Genomic DNA, 8,551 nt, shown 5'->3' with positions numbered 1-8,551 from the left:
CTAGTAGATAGCATGCCAGTCTTTCGATTCGAGGGTCCATGATTCGAGTCCTGCTACTGCAAATAAAAGAAAATTTGCGTTCTGAATTTTGATGTCGTGAGTATGTTATAAGAGTGACGGTCAAATTCTACTATTCTCTTAGAGTAGCATAAGAGTTGGTGGTGGGTGCTGTTGACTGGCTGCTTTCCTTGTAGTCTTAACAATTCAAAATTAAGGAAGATAATACTTATATAGCTGTAGCTTTGCACAAATATCCGAAACTAACGAACAAAACTTTTTTAAATAGAACTAATCTACTTATGATTCCTCACTTAATAGCTATGAAAAGTGATAATTTCGTACATTCAGTAGTAAGATCCAGCTTCACTTGTCCTACACGTTATATCACTCAATTCAGCTTTATAAAACGAATAATATATAAATACTTACATTATAGACACATACTAACGTTACTGCAAAATATAAAAGTATTAATTTTATATTTTATTCGTTTTATTTTCCTCCGACCTTTGATGAGAGAAAAATAACAAACCCAATTGCGGTGTTATTCGTGAATATGACTGCCTAGGGAGAAATTAGACTAAACCAACGGCTGATGTATACACATTATTTTAATTTTGGTTTTAATGATGCATAAATGCAGTGGTGTAGGAAGCGGGGGTGTGTAATCTTGGGCTCTACTTTTCAACCCGCCCCAGTAAAAATGCATCAAAGTTAGGAAAATTACTCTCCGTAAAAGCTAAAGAATTCATACCATTTAATCCAGAAACAAAAAGCTTCCAGTGCCCTAAGGAGAGCCAAAACCCCGGCCGTAATGGATGCGCCTTTGGCGCACATTCTCTCCCTTCCTTTGATTCAAATAAACTCCCCCATACACACTTTTAATGTAATGTCAAAGTTGACGAAGTGTATTTCCGTATAGGGTAGCGTGAGATGATACATCAGAATCGTACTGGTAATATTTTTAAACACCATTCTTTTAACTGACTCAGTAATATTTTGTAGCCAAAAGAACGTATAGTAGCATTTCATGAGATTGCAATGTTATGATATATTCTTCTTAATGAAAAGCCATATTAAACCACTTGAAAATGAAGTGAAGATAAAAACACTGTCGTGCAGTTCAAGTCAGTTACCAATAAAGTATAATGTTGGGGTTTGTCGTTAATTACCATAACCAACTACATCGTTTTGTTATGTACAGTTCTTCGCTTGGAGTTGATTTAAAAGTTGCCGTTACCACCATATTTATCTATATATGAGACAAACTGGCGAAACAAAAACGCAGAACACAAATCTTCAGGTTGTTTTTATAAAAAGAAAAAAAGCTTCGTTTAGGGCTTTATAGAAAAAAACAAACAATTAAACAATTTTTTTTCTCTAAGTTATGAAAATTCATTAGTGCAGCCCCCCCCCCCAAAGTGGCACAGCGGTATGGTTGCGGACTTGTATTGCTAGAAACCGGGTTTTGATATCCGTGTGGTGGGCAGAGCACAGATAGACCTTTGCATAGCTTTGTGCTTAATAACAAACAACATTCTTAGTGCATGTCGGACATAAGTACGTACATATTTATACAGATATACATGTTTGTCACAGACAGCCACTCTGAACCTTTCCAAACATTGTTGGCATATGCCCAGAATTCAGGTAACCACAAGGCTACCCATGCTCTTTTTTTAGAACTTTTAGGAATGTTACATCTTGCTTATTAACGACAAACTGTATTTATTAATGTGTACCGCTACTGCGAAAATCCTTTTGACGTTTTAAATTACTATTAGTCTACTAAATAACTTTACATACTTTTGAATTTACGTCTAAAGCATTAACATCTAATGATACATTGTACTTTCTAATGATTTTTTCATAATGTTAAACACTAAAAAGTATTCAGATTTATGTACAAGCCATGCAGTTTGAAAAAAAGAATTTGAGATGATTCCGATTCTTATCGTAAATCTTCATCATCACTAACTTTAGACTGAAGCTCAGTGACATTTTGAAGTAACATGAGCAGGGAGTGGCTAAAAATAAATCGGTTAATGTTGGTAAGCTAATCATTTGAAAAACCAACAACAAACAAACAAAAAATCCCTCATCATTGTAAACTTGATTTAACCGTTTCATTACTTGTAAGATATTGCCTTTTATGGCAAATATAGAATATATGTGATGAATATAGTACAATAAACAGCAATGAAACCCATCTAAGAACTTAGATTAAACAACATTTAAAAGTACACAACACTTTAACAATTTTGAAGGCACCAAGCCTTACTAAAACATCTAGTTGTTTCGATGGGTCACAGACCCACCGTCGTCAGGAAGGAACAACGTTTTTAAAGTATGGTGTACTATTAAACATTGTCTAAATTGAACTTTTTTGATAAATATCTTTCACTAGTGCCGTATTCCCATTGTTTATAATTTTCAACAGCGAAATGTTTCAACTGAACATTGAACTTATTAAGAATGAAACCTATAAAAACTTCTCACTTAATAATAACATAGAATGATAAAACCGAAACGAGTTTGTTTATTATTAGGCATAAAGCTACACAATGGATATTAGTGCTGTGCCCATCACGGATATCGAAACCCTGTTTTTAGCGTTGTAAGTCAGTAGACTTACCACTGTGCCACTGAGGGGAAATGAAATGAAAAACGTAAGCGTTAAAACATAGTTGTTGTTAAGCCCAAAGCTACACAAAGGATTATCTGTGCTATACCAACCACGGTTATCGAAACCCGGTTTTTAGCGTTATATGTTTACAAACTTACCCTTCGAGTCGCGGGGGCTAACATAAACAGACCAAACTCCTGGTATTGAGTAGTATATATGTGCATTTCTTTTTTCTGTTGGAAGATTATACATACAGAGGGATTGATTTGGCTAAATTAATTATTGCAGTCATATAGTCTTAAGTCTGTAGAATAGAACTAAAACCTGAGTTGTGATTGTTTCCGAGTTTAAAATTAAATCATCATGAAGATAATTCAGTTTCTTACGTAACAATCACGCTGCACACGACACGCGTGTTTATATAGATATTCACTTTCTATTAATAATCGTGGTTCGTCAAGTATAAGAAGAACGTAGTAGAATGATTCATCAGAATAAATAGATCTCAGATTCAGAGACAACCGTTGCTTATCCATTCATACAACAAGGTTTAAAAAAATTTATTTGTTTTGATTAATCAGAAAGAAAAAAAAAACTTACAAGACTTTTGAAATTACTGAAACACGAGTTAGGCCTATTGTACAATGACTCGGATGTAAGCTTTACGTTCGTACTTGTTAGATAACATTAGCTAGATATGGATTCCAGACGTTTGAGGTTACTGAAACACGAGATAGGCCTATTGTACAATGACTTGCGTGTAAGCCTTACGTTCGTAGTTGTTAGATAACATTAGCTAGATATGGATTCCAGACGTTTGAAGTTACTGAAACACGAGTTAGGCCTATTGTACAATGACTTGGGTGTAAGCCTTACGTTCGTACTTGTTAGATAACATTAGCCAGATATGGATTTCAGACGTTTGAGGTTACTGAAACACGAGTTAGGCCTATTTTACAATGACTTGGGTGTGAGCCTTACATTCGTACTTGTTAGATAACATTAGCCAGATATGGATTCCAGACGTTTGAAGTTAGTGAAACACGAGTTAGGCCTATTGTACAATGACTTGGATGGAAGCCTTACGTTCGTACTTGTTAGATAACATTAGCTAGATATGGATTCCAGACGTTTGAGGTTACTGAAACACGAGTTAGGCCTTTTGTACAATGACTTGAGTGTAAGCCTTACGTTCGTACTTGTTAGATAACATTAGCTAGATATGGATTCCAGACGTTTGAGGTTACTGAAACACGAGTCAGGCATGTTGTAAAATGACTTGGGTGTCAGCCTTACGTTCGAACTTGTTAGATAACATTAGGCGGATATGGATTCCAGTAGGTTGAGAAGACAAATATTTTATAGCTTTCGCTTGATGAACTAATTTCTTATTTATTTAGTCCTTTCTGCTAATTGTTTTTTTGCTAATCGATTTTCGTGTCATATTTATTTTACATTAACAATATCCATTTCACTTTCTAACTTAATTAATTAAGTGTTAATTTTTTTTAAAACTTTCTAACCTCTTTATATCTATCATTTACACTTCCGTATTTATTCCTGTCCTATTGCGCAACAGAAATTAGTCACATCTGCAACATTTCTTTCAAAGCTAACCAAAATATTTCCTTGTTGTCATAGTAGTGTATTTATTGTAAACATGACGTCACTCCACCTTTTACTCGCACTTTACTTAACTTAGTCATGTCTATTTAAATTGGATGATGAGGAACCCACTTTTTAGAAAATAAAAGCTTGGAAACGACTTGAATGGGTAATGAAGAAAACTTAATTTAAATGTAAAACCTTTCGACCAAATTATGTAATCATCAGGTACAAGTAGTTTACAGAAACACAGGAATATCATTAACCATTATAGTGATTCATAATAGGGTTCGCCCAGGAACTTCACAACAATTTTAATAGAACATACCAGCAAAAACCACATTAAAAAGCAGACTTGTTCTTGAAACAACAGGCAATGGCTAAGGCTGCTAAAATATTGATAATAGCAAAAAAAGGTGATTTTCCGATTCTTAGACAAAATTCAACCATTTGTTCTTCATATTATTATTATTGTTTTAGAAGTGTATAGAAAAACGGCTATAAATAGTTTATTCAAATCTGGTCAACTCTACTACAACGATTATGAACTTTTTATTAAAATGTCTTCTTTTCTCTCTTGGCGCCTCAGGCGCAAAATTCATCTCAATCCTTGCACTCCTATTTTCAGATAACGTATGTCATTATGATTTCTTCTCGATTAGAAACAAGGATGAATTTTTAAAATAATTCTGGGATTATTTATTGTTTCGGTCCATAATGTTATTTAAGCCTGAAAAAGTAACTTACGTTTATCGATATTTACAACTACTCAGTATTTGTTTGTTGTTTTAGAGCAAAGCCAAAATGGGCCACCGCGGAGAATCGAACCCCGGATTTTAGCGCTTAAGTACGAAAACATACCAATGTCGCACTGGGGGATAATTCGCAGTATCAGATGTGAAAACAGTTATACAGGAACACGTGATAAAGAATGGTATTGCATATGCTAAGTTAACGTTGCTGCAAAAAACTATAATAACGCCAACTACTAAGCATTAACTCATCATACTTACACGTATACTTATATATTTCATTACATTTTAGTTCTTAATGTTAATGAGAAATTAGTTTAGTGTACTGTACGGGAGATCGAAGAGTCCAGGGTTCAAAACATGATGCCGTTGATTTGTTTGTAGTTAAGAACAAAGCTACACAATGGGTTACCTGTGCTCTGCCCACCACGGGTATCGAAACCCGGTTTCTACCATTGTAAGTCCGCAGATATACCGCTGTGCCACTGGGGTGGGGGTGGGGGATGCCGTTGAACACGCTATTCGGCTCAAAGAAAATTAGAGAATGGCAAAGCCCTTGTGGCGATAAGCACCGCGAATTGAATGCCTTGCCACTAATCAGTTATTCAAAATTAGGGACAGCTACACCGGATTCTCTAATCTGGTCGTTTAGCTCACGTGCGTATAAGGCGCTGTTCAAGTAGATAATTCCCAGTTCGTTGCCTTTATGACAACTTCACTCTGTAAAACAAAGTCAAGAGAAGAGGCAATGTTGACATGGGTTTAAATGAGAAACCTGGATAAAAAGTTAAGGCTTTTCATCTTTTGAAATTGGTCATATAATGCCTTGAACTTAATTTCTATTTCGCAAGGAAACTTAGTAGTAACTAACAAAATGTTATGAAACCTGGTTCCCATTTCAGTCCATTTGTACAAACGTTTATAATTTTAGCTTGAACGCAGTCTATTGGAATTGCAGTGCTCAAAATATGTTCGTAGTAACGAAAACTCACCTGGTTTAACATCAGTATGTCAGGCATTGATATGGACAGTAATTTACCCGTGAACGGATGTTTGAACAAAGTTTTTGTCTCCGGATTCGGAACTTCTTCAAGGTTAAGAAATGGACATGTTACATATGAGCGGCTTTCGGATAATGTTGCAGCCTTTTTGCTTTCTTTAGGTCTCTCGAATGTCGTCAGCATCGAAAACAGGTACATTGTTCAAAAATGCCCATGAATAGTTTGTCCATACATGGTATCGGTATAAAAAGCGAAACGTTGCCACCAAAAATTTCCATGAGTAGTTTCTGTTCATACAAGATACAGACATGAAAAACGAAACATTGTCCAAAAACTGCCCACGGCTAGTTTCTATGGAAACCAAAACTTTGCCCAAACATTGCCGAGAGATTTTATCAGTTCATACCAGATCTCAGCGTAAAAACCGAAACGTTGCCCAAAAAAATCGTACACAGGTAGTTTTTGAGCATGTAAAACTATTTATGACAAACTCTAATCTGTTGTTTGTTTCTCATCACATATGTTGGAAAATATGATGCAAAGGAGATAACCAAAGTCCAATATTTTGGTGGTTCTGTGATGTCAGTACAATTTTTTACTAACAAGATAAAAAAGGGAAGTTTGAGGTATAAAGTATTCAACTGAATACCTTTTGTTGTAGCTCGGGAATTGTTCCAAAAAACTGCGAAACAATTAATATTTTTAAATTGTCACTGTTGCTTATGGGCACATGATATATATTACACCCATTCAACGTAGTTGATTAGAAATTGTGTATTTCGCTATGTATACATACCTCTACGAGGTATCTTAATTCTGTGGTCAGCGATTTAATAATAATAAGTAAATAAATAAAAAATTGGGTTACCCAGCGATTAAACATAACCAAAGACCAGTCAACCATTATACGAAAGGTTATTCCATTATAATGGTGTTACAATAATAGTGGTCTACCTTAAACCTTTCTTGTGGAATTCACCAGTCAGTCTTTTTTTTATTAAAATAAAAGCCATATTATAAGGCAGCACACATGCATACTGCCGAGCTTCTCCCAAATCGTGTCAATAATGGCACAATATTCAGTTGAACAACAGTTTAGCATAGTTCTATTGTATAAAAAGTGTCACCACAATGCCCACGTTGTTGCTAGATTGAATGCCAATTGGTGACCAGATGAACGTCTTCTTTTGTATCAGATGATAGGATATGTGTGCCAGCAGCTGTGTACTTCAGCTTCATTTATTCATAGACATTGTGCAGGCAAACCAAGAATAACTCATGCTAACAATGAAGCTGACTTACTGACACCCGTCACATTTCGGCAACAGTTTGAACACAATTGCTGAATTTCGTAATACTCTTATGGTGTTTACCTCATCCATATTTATCCCTGTAAGTTTTGTTATTGTTGTTGTGAAGCGATTTTGGATTAAAATAGTTGATTTAAAGGCCATATTAATGAAAGCACGTCTGACCGATATTCGATTTCAGTCCACGTTCACTGCAATATGCTCACAGTTAAAATGGTGATGGCATCTGTTGTCCTGGTCTTTAGCTCCTTGATGTTTAATATAGGTGTGCCATACACGATGTCCTTAACATACCCCCAAAGCAAAAAGTTTCGTGGAGTGATGTCTGGCGAACGTGGAGGACAAAGAATGACTTACCCCGACCACTGAGCCTTTTCTTGCGCGGTTGCCATTTTACGGGGCAACAGTGAAGTGAAATATAAAACAATAAAAACTGTTGAGTTGGGCTACAAGATATTGAAAACTGCGTGGTTGTATTTCTTTAGTTATTTATTTATTCAATTTTAAAATAGGAAAGGTTATTTGGACTACCCTGTATTGCTACAGGACAAGCCCATAACACCTCAGTTCATACCAATACGTTTCCATCTCTGAATCTGCCCGTCAATGGCCTTCTGAACGACCCGATATACTTACCAACATAAAAGTTAAAACTCGGATAAGGCAGAGTAAATTTTCTAACCTAGAATTTACATTTAATTAACTTATCATTTGCTAAAACAAACGAACTCTATTTTTACACACTAAATGACACTCGATGTGGACGAGATAACAATATTCTAACTTAATTAACTGCCGCTTATGACACTAAAACGAGCTTATGTGAAACGTCATCAGTCACTAGCCCTTGAAGTTATTAGGCAAAGAAGACTCAGAAACCATACATAAACAAATGTTCGAACGAAACGATGGTTATTAAAAACATCAAAACCTGACACGCGCAGTCAACAGAATGTGCTTGTGAAATAAATTTAATCAACGTCTTTTCGCTTATGCGTTTGTTTGGCTTTTTATTTAAATTAAAGTTTGAGTGTTTATACGTGTATTATAGAGACGGGAAAAGATTATATCACAAGACAGGTTTTGAATTACGCTTGTTAATAACATTTGGTCTTAAAAATTAACAGTCAACGATATAAATAAATTTATAGTCTCCAAATATCTACATAAATCAAAGATTAAGTTTACTGTCTTTCCGACTGATTTACAACAATGTCTGAAAATATATCACGGGTTCATAACTTTACGGAATTTTGC

Source organism: Limulus polyphemus, unplaced genomic scaffold (genome assembly GCF_000517525.1).
Source record: "Limulus polyphemus unplaced genomic scaffold, Limulus_polyphemus-2.1.2 Scaffold70, whole genome shotgun sequence".
NCBI lineage: Eukaryota > Metazoa > Arthropoda > Merostomata > Xiphosura > Limulidae > Limulus > Limulus polyphemus.
Note: the sequence above shows the minus strand (reverse complement) of the source record.